Raw genomic sequence first — 21,044 nt, 5'->3', positions numbered from 1 at the left:
GAATTTGCACCAATGATAGAAGCTCAAGAATGAATGAAGAAACTAATCCATGAATGTCGAACAACATTCCTCCCCTTAGGAAGAAACAAAACCAAAGGAGTATCCATGAAGTCTCCCCAATCATTAAGGGAAGATGTATGAAAAAAATCATGATGAATGAAGTCTTTGAAAACTGGTCAAGTGTCCCCATGTCGATGCTAAAAATTACCCCCTCCAAAGGTGGTAAACTGCTCTTCATTGCTCAAAAAGGCTCTCCAACATCTAGTGGAGAAGAATGTAGAACAATATCCAAAGACTCACATGTCTCCTCAAAGAATAAAGAGACCTCCTCCAGCTGTTGTACATAAGTATCCACAATTATATCAACCTCGACAGAATGATCATGTAGAGAATGAACAAGAGGGTCAAAGTGTTCCCTCGCAACAATCGAAGAAGGATCATCTTCATCAAAGAGAAGATGAATATCATCAATGATGCCTCCCAAATCTGTAATGTAGAATTCCACAAATAAATCTGCAATGTCTGTCAAGTAATCATCCCATGAAATTGAAGTTGGAAGACAATGAATATCCTATTGCATTGAATCGGGTGAATGTAAAACTGTCGCACTATCTGCATCATCAAGTGAAATAGGTGATGTGATATCAATAGAAGGAGATGAAAAACAATGCTTAATAATGGGGTCACATGTGAGAATCCCCAAGTTCAAGTACCCAAAGTTCTCCTCAAAATCTTAATCATCACAAGAAGTGTGATCATCATGTGTAGAATAATCATATGTGAAATCATAATCATCAACAGAATATGAAAAGGAGTATAACTGAGATGCATGATCAACCACCCCAGTCGCAATGATAGCTCTAGTCTCCAAGTCTCTAATGAAAACTTACTCAGGCGTGAACTCCACAATTCTTTTAGTTGCCCCATGTGTGATTTGATAGATGGAAAGGAGATTGTTTGTCAAGTGGGGTACACACAACACAACATTGTGTTGGCAAATGTACACTCCAATGAGAAATTGTAGGTGATTCAAGGTATTGTCATTGATGGTAACCTTGCAATCTTATGACATCAACAACGACAGACTCTACACCACTAGTTAGTTTATCAAGAGCGGCAAAGATGATTATCGGCACCCCAGCTGATAGGATTTTGTTTATTGCATTTTGTATTTAATTGTAATATCATTTTGTAAGCAAACAATGCAAATTATAATAGGACTCATATATAAGTATGAGATCTAATAGATCATTTGTGTAAGTAAGAATAGGTAGATGCGAACATGTGAATATTAAGGCAGATTTTGGAGTAATGTTTATGGTTATTGTATGAGCTTAAACCAGTACTGAACCTGGCATAGCAGATGCTGAACTAAAGCAGTACATTATATTGGATTTGCATTATCCATTTTGTAAGTCAGTGAGACTTCTCTTTTGTAATTAAGCAGTGAGCTTTAGGCAGTTGGCCTTCCTGCATGTGCAGGCCCCTATTGTAAGTAATATTGATTTATTGGCTAGTGATTGAATATTGTTGGTCATAAATCAAACTGAGGTTTTTCCCACACTGGATTTCCTCATTAAAAATATTGTATTATGGTGTGCTTTCTATGTTGTGCTGATTGTTCTTATTTACTGCATTAATTCTGGTTTACTGTTACACTATTTTGGAATGCAATCTACTTAATAAGTTCAGAAAATCCATTTATCGATTAGATATTGATTCACCCCCCGTTTCAGTATCTTTGGGAATCCTAACAATTGGTATTAGAGCTTGGTCCTCTTTTCTCAAAAGCCTAACAACTTGAGGGAGATTCTAACACTGGTACAAATGGATAATTTGAGAAAGCAATTGGAAACAACTCTTGCAGATTATGATGCAGAAAAGTTGAAGAATATCAAACTTGAAGATGATCTCAAGGTTGCATAGGAAATCATTCAAGGACTTCAAGGAAATCTCACTATTGATAGAAGAAAAATAAGAGAACTTCATGAGAAGATATAAAATGATGATGATGAAAAAGAAACTCTTAATGATCTTGTAAGCAAGATGAAGCAAGAAAACATGACCTTGAGGAACGAGATGCAAGATATGACTATGAGGTTTTGTAAAGACATTGAAGACAAAAAGAAGAATGAAGATAACTTGGCTAGGAGAATCAATGATGCTGGAAATGAAAATTTAAGACTCAGTCATGAAAGTGATTTGTTGAAGACCAATCTGATTCACTTGGAACATGATAAAATTGAAGTCATGAGACAAAAAGATTTCTTGGAAAATGAGTTGGCTACTGTAAATCAACATAAGGAGAAATTCAAGAAAAGTTCGGAAGAACTTGATGACATGCTGAAAAATTAGAAACCTAATGGAGATACTAATGGCTTTGGCTTTGAAGTTGGTGAAAGCTCTGGTACTGCAAACAATCATGATCACAGTAAACTGGTAAGACAACCTAATGCATACAAATTTAATGGGAAATGTTTTAACTGTAACAAGTATGGTCATGGAGAAAATTAGTGTAGATCTAGAAACTATCAGAACACTAATGCACCCACTGGTCAATGTTCTAAATGCAACAAAATTGGTCATAATTCAGAAAATTGCAAAATGAATGTAAGATGTTATGTTTGTGGAAGATTTGGACACTCATCTAATCAATGCAGAACACGTACCAGCATAGGATATGGAAAAGCTATTCAGAAAAATAATGCGACTTGTTATGCTTGTAACAAGATTGGACATATTGCAAAATTTTGTAGAAGTAAGGCATCACCGGCAAATAACAAAGGACCCAGTTTGAAAGGTAAAGAAAAGGTTGATGAGGTAAAGTAAGAATTTTCAAAACAATGGATTAGAAAGATAGATTAGAATGTTGATGAGGCTATTCCTTCACCAGTAGAACAAAGTATCACTCCAGTGGCAGGAGATTCTTCATCTAACTAAAAAGAAATCCCTTGGGGGTATGACAACAAATTGAAAACATGCTAGTTTACCCTCGGTTGATGGTAAGAAGATGAAACGCTTCTTTACCATCAGATGAGTTAAGTTTTCACTTAACTGAAAGGCATTTATTATTGTAGTTGAAGGAAATGGCATTATAAAGCAAGTGTTTTTCACTCTTTTTCACTCACTGAGCATCCAAACCTTCTTAGAGTGCAAAAAACCTGAGCGAAGGCATCCATAGTGAAGTGAAGCAAAATCTATCAAGCATTCAAACCTTAAGGAAGATTAAGGTATTTATAAAATGGCTTCCTCCTTTTCACCTAAATTCATTGCAAACCCTACCATAATTGAAGTGGTTAAATGCTCTAGGCCCGTATTTAAGATTATACTTGAAGTTGCGAAGCAAGATGATACCCTAGGTGCATTTTCTAAAATACCCAAAGGTGTTGCTTATGTTGAAGACCATAGGATATACATGCATTGTCATATTGAGGAAATTTGTTCTGATGAGGTAATGGACATATATAGGACTGTAATTTGTGATGAAAATGGTAATGTGAAACTAGAACACAAGATAATTGAAACCCTAGGTTTTGTGGAAATACTTAGCATTCCTGATTTTCCCAAGGAAGTTGTAACAATTGTACTTAGTAGAGTTCATGGGGAATTCTTTTGGCTTGACTCCATCCATAAGATTACAAAAGAAGTAGTTAAGGCAGTGACTCGCTTACCTTCCATTGGTAGCAGACCAAAATAAGGAAAGAAGGTCTCTAACGACACTGTGATGACCCTAACCGGTGCAACCCATGATAGTAGATTCTTGAGAGTAAATGATGTGAAGGATATTAATGTCACATTCATTAGCATGATACTTGGATACAAGACCACACATGCCAACAGATTAAACTATGTTTCTAGTTTATGTATCAAGAGTGCTTATGACATGGTGAACAGTAACACTAAGTTTGACATATGCGAATGGTTAAAAGATGAATTGATTGATAATCTAAAGAAAATCAAAAGAGAAAAGAAAGGCACATTCATATTTGGTAAATTACTTGTATGTCTATTGCTATACATCACCAAGGAAGTTCCCGGTATAGGTAGAAAAGAATTTGGTTTTGACATACCGGTAGGGAAACAACTTTTGGATATCTTTAACAACATGGGAGATGACAAGGAAAAAAACATAATTGAATACATTCAGGCATTTAAGGCTAGAATGAAGATTAGGGAAACACTATCTAAAACCATAGTTGACAAATACCAAAAGGAGATATCTTTTGTTATAAAGAAGGATGAAATCTGGATGGAAGCAATGGTTCCTAGAACAGTTTGGGCAACGGAAATGGGTTATGAGGCAGATGAAAACATAATAGAAACAAATGCTAAATCCCTCCTCGAAGCCCCTAGAGAACTTGAAGAAGAAGTATTTGGAAATGCTGAAAACATTGAAAGAAAAGTACAAACCATGAAACAAAGGAAGAGAAGAGAACAAACAATCAGAAAAGTAACTAAACAGGCAAAAGAAATTAAGGAAGACTTGTTGAAAAAGACTAGTATCAAGGAAAGTGACTTGGAAGGGTTACAACTGGAAGCACATCTTTCACCGATTGGTACCTCCTCTGATAGTGAAATATCGATAGAGTTTCAGAGAGTAGAAAGAAAAAGGAAACCTTCATCGGTACCCGCTCCTACACCAAAGAGAACAAGAAGGAAACATCAGGCAGTAAGATCCCCAACAAAGAAAATGACACCCAGGAAGAAGAAGGAAAAGCAATTTATTCCTCCCTTAGACAATCTTTTGAATGAAATAACTAAAGATGGAAACTTGTCAAATGTTAGCAAGTTGTATAGTACTTTTAAAAATGAGGAAAAAGAAAGTATAGAAAATAGTGTTATTTTACACTTAGACATTTACAAGAAATTTTTGATAGAAGTTGTAGATGACTTACCAAGTGACTTGTATAGAAGACTAGATACAAAGAGATTAGCAATTGTGGAATTGGATAAAAAGATAAAGATAGAAAAACTACTTGCAGTTCACCTAGTGAAGTTAGTAGAATAAATTGATGAACTAATAAGTGAGGCAAACACGACTGTATTTTCCAGTAGTCATCGACATATAGCTTTAATGGCTGGCAGAGTGAATGAGATCACTAAAGAGACAACAAACAAATGGGATATCTTCCTTGTGGAGAAGGAAAAGTAAGAAGAAATTAAAAGCCCCAAAACCTTCAGAGTCTATCAAAAGGATAAAGATAAGGATAAAGGTAAAGGCAAGGTAGGTGGTCTTCTAAGCATAAAAGTAATAGATAACTTGCCCCCACCTCCTTCTGATACTCCACCAATTGAGACTATTGATACACCATCAGTAACTGATAATGTTGAGAGTATGGAGACTACACATGAAGACACCAATCTTGATTCAGAGGTGTTATATACTATGAACATTGATACACAAGAGGTTAACATTGTGGTTGATAAGGAAACCGCTAAGAAGAAAGATGTGGCAATTGAGCCACCGACTGAGAATATTGTTGTAGAAACACATGTTGAGGATACAATTGGAAATGTTGAGATTGGGATTGAAACACACACTGAACAATCAACTGATCCCCTAGATACTGGAAAGACAGATACCATTGATGTACACACTGAAAAACCTCATAAGTTAGAGCAACCGGCTATTGATAACATAGTAAAATCTATTGAGATACCAACAATGGACAGTTTAGAGGTACACATAGAGAAACTGATAGAAAACACTAAGACTTCATCAGAGAAACTGGCAAAACATAGCACAGGAAAACTGACAAAGGTACATTCTGAGAAACATGAAGAGAAAAAGGTTGAGATAGAGACATTGCCACTGGTGACAACTGAGAAATCCAAACCTTTTCTAGTTGAGATGCAGACACAAGTTGACCTACCAGATGTTAACATAAGCAAAGAGGTTACTCACAGTGATGGAATGTAGATTGTTAAGGTAGTTGGACAATCTTCTGGTTCGTCCTTAACAAAATTTAGACTGACAAATGTAACAAAGGTATTATTGGATTCCATCAAGAAAATCACAAATTGCAATGCACTTGCATACAAGGAAATTGATGACACCATCCCTATTTTGAAATTTATTGTGCCCAAGTGCAGTGTGGAAAATAAAGATTCTTTGAGTCAACTAGACATATTGTCTAAATATATCACTGACAATATTTTGACAGTTGATCAAATTAATGAGGAAACTTTCAGTGAGAAAATGATTAAGGAAAAAGAAAAATTCTTTGATGAGACAATAAAGAAGTGCATGGAACACATTGACACCCTCCTACCAGCACTAAACAAAACATTAAAGGAATTTAAGGAGTCGTACAGAGACACATGTAAGACCAATATTTTGACAATGGATATAGACAAGGAGACCAACATAGTACAAATAGAAATAAATGATATAGCTGATAATCTCATAGGCTCATCAAAACCCATATCGGTAATAGAGCAGGAAATTGCAGGTTTTGAGGAAAAACTTGAAAATTTGGAAAAGAAAAAGGAAAGAATACAATACAAGGCTAAGGAACTAAAATGTAGACTTGGTGTGAAACTTGATATCCTCATCTCTTTGAGAAAAGAGATTTCAGAGGCACTTGTTCCTGGACTTAAGACACCAGAAGAGAAAATGCACATACTCACCAGTACAATTCAAAGGACAGAAGCAAAATTAAAAGATAGTGAAAGGTTCACTAATAGCTTAAATTTTGCGCTAGAAGACCTATATCAGATTGTAACCCACCGGTTATAGGGTTCTAGCTGAGAACCACACTCAATTGACATTTTTGACAACCTTTGTCATTGATGTCAAAGGGGGAGTAGTGGAGATGAGAAAAATGATGATAGAAGAGATCATCTACTCAGGGGGAGCATATATTTTTGGCAAAAATTTTGGACTTCCTTTTTGGATACATTTTTGGATTTTTCTCTTGAGTGTTGCCATCAATGCCAAAGGGGGAGATTGTTGGAAAATGCACACTCCAATGAGAAATTGAAGGTGATTGAAGGTATTGTCATTGATGGCAACCTTGCAATCCTATGGAACCGACACTGGCAGACTCTACACCGATAGTTAGTTTACCAGCAGTGGCAAAGATGATTACCGGCACCCCAGTTGACAGGATTTTGTTTATTGCATTTTGTATTTAATTATAATATATTTTTGTAAGCTGACAAGGCAAATTGTAATAGGACTCATATATAAGTATGAGATCTTATAGATCATTTGTGTAAGTAAGAATAGGGAAATGCGAACATGTGAATATTAAGGAAAATTTTGGAGTAAGGTTTATGGTTATTGTATGAGCTTAAACCAGTACTAAACCTAGCATAGCAGAATCTAAACCGAAGTAGTACATTATATTGGATTTGCATAATCCATTTTGTAAGTCAGTGAGACTTCCCTTTTGTAATTAAGCAGTGAGCTTTAGACAGTTGGCCTTCCTGCATGTGCAGACCCCTATTGTAAGTAATATTCATTTATTGGCTAGTGAGTGAATATTGTGGGTCACAAATCCCACTGAGGTTTTTCTCACACCGGGTTTCCTCATTAAAAATATTGTGTTATGCTGTGCTTTCTATGTTGTGCTTATTTTTCTTATTTACTGCATTAATTCTGGTTTACCGATACACTGTTTTGGAATGCAATTTACTTAATAAGTTCAGAAAATCCATTTACCGGTTAGATACTGATTCACCCCCCCCCCTCTCAGTATCTTTGGGAATCCTAACACATTGAATGAGTTATCCCCAATGGCAATAGATGCCTTCCTAGTCACATCCATGTATGTATGATTGCCCATCAAAATTTGTAGCATGGTGCAAGGCTCAAATGAAGAGAACATAGACTGTGAAGATTCCATATGATGAGAAGCCCTTGAATCTAGAAGCCATCTCCCTGAATCATGACTTATAGTAGCATAAAGATCTTTTCCTTTTCTTTTCCCAAAAGAGTGAGTCTTCCCACTTGTTGAAGCCATGAATGCTTGCCCTTTCTATTTTGAATGTCTGGATGTGGAAGTTGATGAATCATCCTTCTTGTAGACATTAGGCAAATCAATGTTATGCTTTTTGAGGATGTGTGATAGCTCATAAATTTTATTAGAATGGCAACAATGATCCTCATGACCAAACTTTTTACAATAGGCACAAGTAGGTCTCTTCGTCTTTGCTGAATTGTCCCTCTTGGAAGAGGTTGAATCTCCTTGTTGTGGAGAAAGTGATTCTTTATCCTTAGGATTTTATTGCCATTTCTTCTTGGTTGAGTTGTCCTTTCCTTGATTTCCTTTGTTCCCTTGGTTTTCCACTAATGTTCAAGACTTAGAAGTCTTGAGAATGCCCATGCTTATCAACTTAGTTTGTTCCATCATCAACATTTTGTCGAAAGCATCAAATGTATGCATTGTGTATCTTGAACCCATTGTCATCTTATGGGTTTGGAAACAAGAAACAAATGTTACATATTCTTGTGGAAGCTTTCCAATCAAATTGAAGATCAATTGAGTATCCTTCTTATCAATGCCACAATCCTGGAGTTGTTCCCTCAACTCTTTTGCCTTAGTGACATAATTTTGTATAGTATCAAAGTTCTTCGGATCTAACATGGTGAGATCACTATCAATTTTATATCCCCTAATCTCATCAACTTGACCATACAAGTCTTGAAACTCTTGACAAACATCCTTGATTAGAGTACATTTCTCAATATGAAAAATGAGATCCTTTGATACATACTTTCTTAAGGTACCAATCTCCATGATATTTTTAGTGAGCCAATCCAAGTGACCAATAGGATTTTCCTTAGAATTAGTGGGAGCAACAATAGTTCCATCAATATAATGAGTTAGTCCATTTTCCATAAGTTTACTCCATGCATCAATTTTCCAAGTAGCATAATTATGAGGATTTAAGAGAGGAAACTTAGAAGAACCCATATAAACAAAAAAGAAGGAACACAAGAGCACAAAAGCACAAGAGACACCCCCCAAATTTAATCAGTCAAAGTATCCCCCCCAAAATGATAATTTTGGCACTCTATATGTAGTGCGTGCACAATAGGCCACTTGCAAATAATGGCAAGGTGGACTTCTGATTTTGTTTTACAACTGCCCCAATAGGCTGAGAACTACAATGCAAAATACCAGCAAGATAGATCTATGCAATAAAAGTGTCAAATTGGCCAAGAATAACCATATGCTAAAAGTACAATTTCTAGTCAAAATCACTGCAAAATGATAGCATATTATGAAAGTAGATGAAACATTATGCACTTTCAAAAAACATGGAACCTAAAAAGGAGTTCGTATGAGCACAAACGGAGTCCAAAAAGTTGCAGAAATAGGGATTGGACAGGTATAGTCACCAAAAACAGAAATTTCTAAAAACTCTATCCATTAAAATCAGAAAATAATTCCATGATGAGAAACTACACAAAATTATAGCCCATTTAAAAAAAAATTGCACCAAAAAAGGAGCAAAAATGAGCAAGATATGGTCATTTGAAGTTGAACAGCAAAATCAAAAAGCTCAATAAAGGGGGCTTGCCAAATTTTCAAAAAATGATGACATCAACAATTCATGACATTAAATTTGATGGTCATATGACCATCACAAAAACTTCACCTCCCCACTATCTGGGCATCCATACAATATGGACTGACAACATGGCGTACTCCGATTGGCTTGCAATGCTGACATTTCGTACAATCTCTCTCTGTGGCAGCATGACTAAATGGTCGACATAAGTGGGAGGTCGTCAGTGGAGCGAAATTTGTCAGTGTCAGAGTTGTAGTTAGAGACCAACGTTGGAGGTTAGGAGCCAGAGGTCGGGCACTAGCGGTAGGGATGAACTGGTGCCAGGAGGGGTACAACAACTGCGGCCAGAGGATGCAGCGAGGTTGTTGGCAGTGAGGTGAGGGAGCGGTGTTGGCATGGGTGGTGGTCGGGAGCAAAGGCACTGATAGGGATGCCATTGGCACAGAAGTCGCCGACATATAACACGGGCCCCTGGAGAATTGAAATTTTTTATTGCGAATAATAAAAGGAAATTTTTGCAGGTTTTTTTTGTTGTTTAAAAAAAAATAATTGAAAATCCATACCGTACCACCCAAATTGAGCAAAATTTTTCCTCCAAGCCCAAAATCTTTCACCAAAATAGGCCAAATTTATACTCATCCATTGTTGAAGATTTTCAAATATGTTTTCAATCTTTTTCAATTGGTGAATGGAAACCCTAGTTAGTGATTCATCCACATCATGAGAATTATGGAAAGAATGAGGATAAATGACATCATTTATTTGATTAAAGGAACCACCAATATTCTCATGAAACAAGTTATTCAAATTAGGCTCGATATCCTTAGTAATTAAGCTTCTGGAAGAATTAATTCTAAAACTTCTTCTCATCAAAATATTTTAGGTTGTAATAATGGTAGTAAAACTCATGCACAAAGGAGGGGAATTTTAATTTGAAATTGTAAAGTGGATAATTTAACCCTAGTGACTCCCCACCTATGTTCGAGAGAGGAAGTCACTAGGATGATTTTCAGTTGGGAGAAACTTTACATTCAAAAGAGGTACTTGAATCCACTAGATCCAAATCTAAGGGGAACAAGGATAGGAATTCGAAGTGGATTGCAAGGGTTGGAAAGTGATTTGCCCTCTTTTGTAAATAGATATGTTGACTTGTTGACTATGCAGAAAAGGGAGATAAAATGAATGAAATGAGGAGCTACCAGTTTGGGATCATGTTGTAATTTTGGATCTAAGATATTTAAACTAATATGGATCTATCCTACAAATTTGGAGAAAACTCACAAGGACCGTGTTGAAAGTGCGCATAGTCCTTCGAAAAATCTGCATGCCAAAAAGGGTTTTTCTGCCTCTGCAAATGGAGTCCAAACCTGCAATTATAGATGTGCACCTACAACCTACACATTGAAAAGAAGGAAAGAAGGGAAGAAAGAGAGAAATGAAGATGAGATATACAAATTAATACCACAAGGAGTAGAAGACATCACTAATCTTGAGGAACAAAATCCCCCAATCTTAGGATCTTAACTCACTCAAACATATGCAAGAGCACACAAAACAAAAAGAACAAGACAAATGAAACAAGATAAAGCACAAAAGACATACGACAAAAAAACAAGGCCACACATCAACTAGTTGAAGAGACCTCGATACAAACATCCCAAATAACTAACTGAAACACAAAGACAAATGCCATCACATAAATACCAATAATCATATAAAAGAGAAAAGTTGACATCATCCATGAACCATCAATAGTAAAACTATGAGCTCACGAGAGGAAGGAGAGAGAGGACTTGAATACACACTTTGGTGATCCATGAAACTAAAGGCATTCACAAGAGGAAACCATGGACATCATGCCCCTAGAATTAGGTGATCCATGGAGAAAAGGGACATGGAAAACTAGCCCCTATAGTTTGTCTAGGTGATCCATGTAAGGGAGGAAGGTGAGAACATAGTTATTTCCACTCAACCTCATGCATGTGTGTGCAAGTGAGGTTCGAAGCACCTCATAGGAGTCTATTCCCAAGTATCCAACAACATGTATAAGATGTATAGTACAAATGTCAAGAAAGGTGTGACATCTCACTCTAAGAGACCATGCTCTGGTTCTGAGAATAATCACATTGTATGCAAGAAAAAGTGGTGACATCTTGCTCTAATGGGTTGTACTCTAGTTCTAAGAATGACCCACTATACAAAATAAAAGTGGCGACATCTCTCTCTAAAAGGTTTCCCTCTCGTTCTGAGAATGACCCACTGTACAAAAGAAAAGTGGAGACATCTCTCTCTAAGAGGCTGCCCTCTTATTCCGAGAATGACCCACTGTATAAGGGAAAAGCGGTGACATCTCCCTCTAAGAGGCTATACTCTAGTTCCGAGAATGTCCCACTGTAGAAAACAAAAGTGGTGACATCTCACTCTAAGAGGATGTCCTCTAGTTCTGAGAATGACCCAATATACAAGAGAAACCATGCACGAGAGAAACGTAGTACAAAAGTAGCAGTGTGGGTGCCCCTCCCTTAAGATGTCAACATTGTTCAATGTTGATATCTTAAGGAAAGTAGAACAAGGATACCTACCTTCAATGCAAATAAATAATCCATTATGGAACAATGTCATAAATCCAAGCAAGAGAGGGAATACTCTTCAAGAAAGGGTAAGATAGTTGAAAAGAGATATCTTGTTGTAAGTGTAAAGGAGATCCTTGGAGGAAAAGAGATATTTGTTCAAAAGACATCTACCGTAAAGAGGAGTTGTCTTAGACAAATATAACATCTTCTAGAATGAAGCACAAAAGAGAACAAGAATGCAATCCTTCCTCCTATTTCTAGATGAAAGGGATTCTTGAAGAAGGATGACTCACTTTTATCCCAATGTGGATGGGTGAATTTATTATAGAAGTACATTACCAAGTGTAAAAGAGGTTGTAGTCAAGGAGTTACACCTCTTGTATAAGACATAACCCTTGAGAAAACAACAATGATTTCATACAAGGAAAGACATCAAGTAATGAAAATCACATCATCCCCAAGAAAAGAAAGAGTGGATCCTTAGAGAAAGGAAGAAAAAGAGAGATCATCATCCCCCAAGCGTAGGAACAATGAGAAGAGCTTACACAATCTTCTAGAGAGAGATTAAACATAAGCAAATGAACAATGAACTTACTTGAACATATGCAAGAAAAGACATTAGTAAATGTAAAATACACGTCTCAAGAAGTGGTAATCTTATAAGAGAAGAGAGAAAGAACATCACATACTCCCCAAGAGGGATTAGTCATTAGAATATACCATTGTTAGAAATGATAATTATGTATGAAAAAAGAAGCCCCTAAAGGAAATAATGATAAATGAGATAGAAGAAAGAGAAAGGAGTGAAATCCTCCCCCCCCCCCCCCAAGTGAGAAGAACAAGGACAAATATTACACTTCTTCTAATGGAGATCATTTTCAAATGATATGCCTTCCTAATGGACTAAATCCTCTCAAAGAAGGGTCATGTACATTACAGGAGACCATTCCATGCTAGGGACATATCATATTTGTAAATAATCAAAACCATAGGAAAGTTAAGTTTTCCAATAGAATTAAGAGAAGAAGAAGAAGTGTATTAATCATTAAAGATTCTCCTCTTCAAGCAAAGAGGAAAACTAAAGAATAGTTATATGCTCTCATATGAAAAAATATATGCAAGAAAGGAGATCTAATAATGAATAATGCACTAAGATATTTTAATGGAAAAAAGAAGAAGTGAGCCTCGTGTCGCTACCCCAAAGTAATTAAAATTGAAACAATACCACCACAAATGATAAAGAGCCCCCAGTTAAGTTGGCTAGTTATGTCATAGGGTGAAGAGCAACATGAGAAGAAAAGAAGTGCTAAGGCACCATGTTCATGTCAAGGAAGATAGCTAGATCTATTGTAAGATAAATTTGTACATGATCTATTTCTTTTGAACAAATTTCTTAAATGCATGACATTTCCCAAGAGAATGCGAATATGAATAATAAAAAAATCCAATATTCCTCACCTTTCACTTGCTTAAGATTCTGGTTTGGATTATTAAGGGGAAAGGAAATATTCTTATCATATTTTAATCTCCAATATATTTTTGTAGCTAGTCTATTAGGATGATAAATGTGTTTTAAGTCCTTTTCTCGACATGGAAGAGGAGAATTATTAGAAGAAGAAGGTTTATCATCCATAATTCTAATTTTGCCACTATTGATGCCATCTTGAATAGATTTTTGAAAATCATGGCAATCATTAGCTCATTATGATCATGGGTTTGATGAAATGATAAAAAAGGACATTTTGAAGAAGAAGCATTCTTGCGGGCTCTTTTGATTTGTTTCTTTTGAAGATAGTTCTTAAAATTTTCAAGCCTAAGGAGTTCATCTTTAGAGAGAGTAGTTACGCTTCCTAGGCCTTTTGTATTAGCTTGCGTAAGAGGGTTTATAGGAACATAGATTCCTTGTTCAAATTTCCCAATTCATTTTCCTCTAAAACCTTGTTTTGTTATTATATTAAAGCCACAGCTATAAGAATGTTGACAATAGGAAGTTGGGGGAATAAGATCATCAATTTTTGTGAAACCTGATGTGCAAGGTGGAATGAGAGGTTTTGTAGATGAAGAAGGAATATAATGGGAAATGATAAACTTCTTTCCTTTGTTAGGCTTATCCTTTTGGGGAGATGTGGGATGAACATCTTCATCATCTAAAGGTTCATGTTTACTCATTTCTATGCGAGGGGAAAGATCATGAATAAAATTCATAACATCATCCTCTCTTCATATACTTTGATGTTGAAGATAAGTCCTAGAAGAATAAGAAGGGTCTAAAGACATAAGAATGTTGATATTATGATTTTTCCCCCCTCGCTCAAGGGTATGTGTATAAGAAGAATATGAGGCCATATTGGTTTTCAATGGTTGCTCTTTTTCAAAAAGATCATTGGTTGATATAGTATCTCTCATCTTATTCACACAGGATACCCTAGGAGAGGTGCAAGAATTAGGGTTTCTTGGGTGGTGATCCACAAAAGCCTTAAGGTGACTAATACATGAAATGCATTTTTTTAATAGCATCACCATAATTGAACAAAAAAGATACATGAAAGCTTTGAGATCAAATTGAAAAGGATGATTTTGAAATCAGAGAAATAATATAGTATGACCAAGTGCTATGAATTAAAAGAAGCAACATGAAATAAATAAATTCATTATCAAACACATGATTATAATAAATATATGTTAAAAACAACGTAATCATATGTAAAATAGCAAATAAATTTGATCCATTGATTGCCATTGAAAGTCACTTAATTAGAATCTTAATTTACTTGAAAGGAAGATCAATTAGGACCATTTTATGAAAATTAATTATAAAGTTTGGTGTGGAAATTTGAATTTGTATTCAACTTTAAGGGGTGCAAAAATCAATGAAGTATGCCAATTTTCTAGATTTAAGCAGAAAAATATAGTCAATTCTGACTCCCGAAATTTTGTGGAAAAAGCTAGGGACTGTGTGCAAAGTGCACTCGATCCGACCAACTTTTTTTGAAATTTTCAGGAATGATAAAATTATGATTTTAATGCGGAATCCAAAAAAAACAACCAATTTGTAGATGTCTAGATCGGTCAAATTAGAAGTCAAAGGTCAAAATAAAAGACTCTTAAAAATTAGGGTTTTTCTTTTTAACCACTTAATTTTCAGAATGAAAAGATAAATTTGAATTGTAATTTTGAAATAGTGATTAGATCTAAAACAAACAATTAAAATTATAAACTTCACAAGCTTAATTTTGTAAAAATGAAAAATTAGGGTTTTTATGCAATTAACCTCTAAATTTTGTAAAAAGATTAAACTTAAAAATGAAATTTTGAAATTCAAATTGCAATAATTCAAATCTAACAAAAATAAATCAGAATTAGAGTGTAAGATGTTTGGTTTACCAAAATGTAAAGTGGAAAATTAAACCCTTGTGACTCCCCACCTAGGAGAGAGAAAGGAAGCCACTAGGATGATTTTCACTTGAGAGAAACTTTACATTCAAAAGAGGGTCTTGAAACTACTAGATCCAAATCCAAGGGGAAAAAGGATCCTTTTTTCCCTTGGATTGCAAGGGTTGGAAAGTGATTTTCCCTCTTTTGTAAATAGATTTGTTGACTTGTTAACTATGTAGAAAAGAGAGATAAAATGAATGAAATTAGGAGTTATCAGTTTGGAATCGTGCTGTAATTTTAGATCTAATATATTCAAAATGATATGGATCTTCCCTGAAAATTTGGATAAAATTCATTGGGACCATGTTGAAAGTGCACATAGTCCTCCGAAAAATCCTCACACCAAAAAGGGTTTTTTTGCCTCTGCAAATGGAGTCCAAACCTGCAATTAGAGATATGCACCTGCAACCTACACATAACAAAGAAGGGAAGAAGGATTGTGGATAGGGGTTTACCTCAGTCAAACCCTAGTTGAGGAATCAACCTTGAAAGAAATTAATTGCAAATGCTTAAATGTAAATGATGAAAATGTATACCTTGTAAATTAGCAATTGATGATGATGATTGCTTTGCTTCTTGAAGGTAATCACAAATGTTGTATGAAATGGCATGTAGCATGACAAAACCCTAACACACACACATGATTGCAAATGAATGTTGTAATGTTTCTCCAATGGATGAATGAAGAAGACACATGAAGAAGAAGACTTGAATGCTTGATGAAGACCTTTTGTTTGAATTTCGCTTATTATCCTTATCTTGCCTATTTTTTCTTATCGAATGAGGGAATTTAATATCCTTTTATACATGCCCAACATAATTACTTTTTATCCATCGTAGGTCGGAAAAGAGAGATTGAAATCACCGAAGTGAAAATTGAGCAAAAGGGGCCAAATTGACCCATTTTAGGACCTCCCTAAGGGGGAGGACAGGGACGCCATACCCCTTTCCTGACCTATCTTGGGGCTCAGATAGGGTCTTAAGGTAGTTAAGGGCTAAAATGGGAGAAGACTCAGGACAATGATGCAGAAAGGGGTCTCAGTCGAATACGAAGATGCAACCACATAGGTGAGGGCTTAAGATGTGGTTGAAATTGCAGGGGTCACAAATTTAGGATGCTACATAAATTTAAAATTATGATTAAACAATGCAAAATTTTATAAAAATTGATTGATTAACCAATTAATTAAGTAATTTGATTTGTGAATTTGAAAGATCAATGCATCTAGAACATACTATAGCATATCATAAAGATCAAATCTAAAAACAAAGTTGAGAAATTATGCAAACCACATGTAAATTTTAGAATTATAAATTCAACCACTAAATTTATGTAATTCGATTGAAAATAAGATATATGAGTGCAAATTTTGATTTTATATTGCACAAATAATCAAATATGAAATAATTAATCCAAATTAGGCAACCCACAAGTTCAATTTTAGTGTTAAAAATTAGCATTTTGTGAACTTAACCTCTAAATTTTTGTAACACAATTGAAATTTAAACTTGAAAATGTAAGTTTGAATTTTTAAATACATATACAATCAGATTTGAGCACATAAATCAGAAATGATGATGTAAGATGTCTAGTTCACCAAAATGTATAGCTGAAAATATTAGGGTTTCACCCAATGATGTAGTAAAACAACTAACACCCAATATTTGCTTAGATACCAATTACATTAAAGAGGGGTGAATCTAATAGATATAGCCTCAATCTAAAAATAGATGGGGCTGAGAATTCTGATTAGATTTGATACATTGGATTTTGATTCCCTCTTTTAAGTTGAATGATGAAAAATGCTGAAATTAGGGTAAAAGTGTTTAAATTATGCAAAAATAGTGAGCTACAACCATCAAACAAAGTCATGAACCTAGATTTGAGCAATATGTGAGTGTTTAGATCTGATTCCAAGAGATTGCCCTGAATTGTCAAGACCAGTGGCTCTCTATTTATTTTTCTATCCAAAGGGGAACTAGTTCATCTTTGTGAATAATGTCAATCTGGAAAGTTACAGCTCCATACGTGTTCTTGCAAATAGTAGAGAAGGGGAAATGGTTAGAAATAGGGGTTTGTATTAGGTCAAACCTTGGTTTTATAATTAACCATGAAATAGAATTAAAATGTAAATGAATTGCTTGTTGGCAACAATGTAAAAAAACTTAGAGGGAGGGGGGTGAATTAGTTGGCACAAAAACTTACTGCAACTTAAACCATAAAATTAATCTAATTATTAACAATTAAAGCATGAAACAACACCAAATCAATAACACACATAGCACCAATTTTTTTGATGTTGAAAACCCGATTAAGGGAAAAACCATGGTGGGAACCTACTCACAATGAGGTGATACCCTATTAAGATTAAAGGAAATATTACAATGGGGAATGCACATGCATTCAGGCACACTGCCTAGAGTTCACTGCTCAAAATAAGAAACCTAGACAACAATCCAAATCACATGAACTATGAAAATAGCATCTCCATATGCTTGAGTATAGTTTCGGTTAAGCACACAGTGTGCTCTACAAAACTTTTTCTCTCCTTCACACTTTCGAAAGATCAAATCACTTGTTTGCACATACAACTGAATCATACACACTTGCAGACATTCATAGACATGATTATTACATTTATTTATACAAACCCTCAACCCATGAAGTATAGGCCAACTAAACCCTCAATAGAAATAACAAAATAATATCGTCACTTGATTGATTAGATGTTGAATTGATTGAATGTCTATAAAAATGATAGGGGTAGACCTCCTTTTATACATGCTTGTTCAAAAAAAAAAAAATTTCTAACATGAGCTCACACTATATCAGGATTCCCACTCATTTCAATTGACCATTATGAGGCCCCAAAATCGACTATGATTGGGATCAACAAAGCGTGGGTGATTTGGTCCTCACTAATCAGGGACAGGGGAAATTGGAGAAGAAAGAATGAGTGTTGAAAAACATGAGTTTGGTGCATGGTATGAGTAGAGTCAGAGTCCAATCATGCCTCAGGAGATGAACGCCAAGGTGAGGGCCCAAATGTGGACAAAATTGTAGGGGAGTACAATTTAGGATACTACAATTAGAAATGTGAGATGTAATTTTTTATAATATAAGTGTAAGAACTCAATAGATATTGAGATACATTTTTTTGAAGCATATGTCAGCAACATTATCAAATCCTTGTCTAGAAATAAATGACATTACTCATTTCATTAATTTCTTGTTTGTGATTTGCAACTTTAGAAGCCTGTGGTTACTATTCTAGTTGATGTTAAATACATTATTTCCTTTTATTGATTACATTTACTCATAGTATTAAGGATTCATTGACAACAATTATCCAAACTATTTTACCATGGCATCGCATTATTATCAATGAAGGTGGTGTAAGCAATTTAGTGCTTGGTTATGCACACTATAGGATGGTTGCAACTAATTGGATTTCATAGCTTGCAAACCTCCTAAATATAGGACAAATGTAAATAAGCATCCTTTATCCATCATTTTATTACCTAATTTTTGTTGCATCTTAAAGAAAAAAATTCATAAAAATGGATAAGGAGGAGGTTAAGTTCATCATCTATGTCTTCTTCATGATCCATGTATTCTTTTGTACATTTCTTAGATAAAATTTTTTTTTGTATGATAGTTTTCTTTAGTAATAAAATGAGTCAATTTTTTTCATCTTATATAATTTCCAATATAATAATCAAATGTTCTTTTCTATCCTTTGACTAATTTAGTAATAAAATGAGTGTTTGCGATACCAAAGTGCACTTTATGAATTTTTTTGAGTGTTGTAAATTATTTTGTATTGATTTATTTTATTTATTTATAAATGGGATTTGAAATATTGAGCTATATTGATTACTATCTTTTCACCATTTGAAAAATTAAAGTTGTCTTTACTGGTTTTCTAAGCCAATTTATCTATATGCATCAAGATAATAGTATTTGTGTCTATCGCATCATGGAAATAGATTATTTAAAATCACAAATAGATACTTTATAGTATAATAGAAGTTTACTAATGTGATTTCCTAATCTGTATAACATCCCTATTAACTAATCCTATATTTAGACCAATATTTAACCAAAACATAATAAAAAAAATATATCTACTTGACTGAAAGTACTACAATAATTTACAAAGCAATAAACAAAATGTTCTTCCAATCTTGAAAAGAAATTTGTTCAAATCATTTATAATATAATACACAATACTCATACTTGTCAAAAACCGAAATAAATGTAATTAGGTATCTATTGATAAAATTCTGTAATACTTTTCTTTGAATGTATCTTATATTATCTTAATTTTTCTCATATGATTTAGTGTTTGTGAAGTGCACGTTCCAAATTGCTTGAAGACCACCACATGCACCGTAAAACACTATGGCATTCAACATGAGACGTAACACCACCACGATCTAGAAGGCACCGTAAAACACTATGACATTCAACATGCAAATTATAAATTTGTATTTAAAATATTTATTTACTAAATAATAATTAAATTTATATTAAAATGATATATTTGAAAAATAAAATAATAATTTATTAAACAATATTTTAATTTTAATTTAAGAGGGAAATCTTTTTCTATGTATGTATTTGTATATATTTATGTCTATGTACATTTACAATATGTAATGTGACATATAACCGCTTAATTATTTTTTAATTAATATATGATAGAAATATTAAAAATTATACATTTAATTTAAACTTACTAAATAAACCTTTCAAATTAGGTATATTTCAAGCATCACCCAATTTTATCAAAACTTAATGTCTAGAAACTCAATGTTTTTTTAATTCTATCAAAGGTTGGATGTAGTCCTTCATAGATTTTTTGTCTTTGATGTACAAATAATAATTTTTCTGTACAATCTATGTTAGTTTGATTTCAATCTTAATATGGATTCTTTTATTGTATTGCATATTTCGGTTCAACTTTTAAATCTCCTTTTTTAGTTTTTGATTTATTCATGGTTTCAAGAAATTGTTAATTTATTAGGATGCTTCCTAATGACAAACATAAAAACATCTTATTAACACATAAAAAATTTGCTTGCATCCTTGTTGATTTTGATAATTTGTATGATTTTTGCATTGATATTTCTTTAAAGTAGGAGACCATACCTAAACATGTTATTTATTCTAGTGGTATGCTATTGCATTGCTAGAAGCATTAGATTTTAGTTAAAATTGTTATAAAATGCACAAATATAGATGAAAATTAGATAATCAAAATTTATGGAGAAAATAAGTTATTCCCCAAAATTTTATTATTAATCGTCTACTGATGGATTTATTTCCTTCTTTGAATTACTTGACGGTTTGAATGCTAACTCTATTGCACTCAACTACAAGAAATTTTTTTATAACCTCCTACTATGTAGAAAGATTCATCCCTTATTAAATGCGAATCAAATTCACCTTCTAGGGAGGTTATTTTGGGACACATCTATTTGAAATATGAAAGATCCTAACTACCTCTT

Source organism: Cryptomeria japonica, chromosome 5 (genome assembly GCF_030272615.1).
Source record: "Cryptomeria japonica chromosome 5, Sugi_1.0, whole genome shotgun sequence".
Classification (NCBI taxonomy): domain Eukaryota; kingdom Viridiplantae; phylum Streptophyta; class Pinopsida; order Cupressales; family Cupressaceae; genus Cryptomeria; species Cryptomeria japonica.
The sequence above is the reverse complement of the archived record's forward strand: the minus strand, read 5'-3'. Positions refer to the sequence as shown.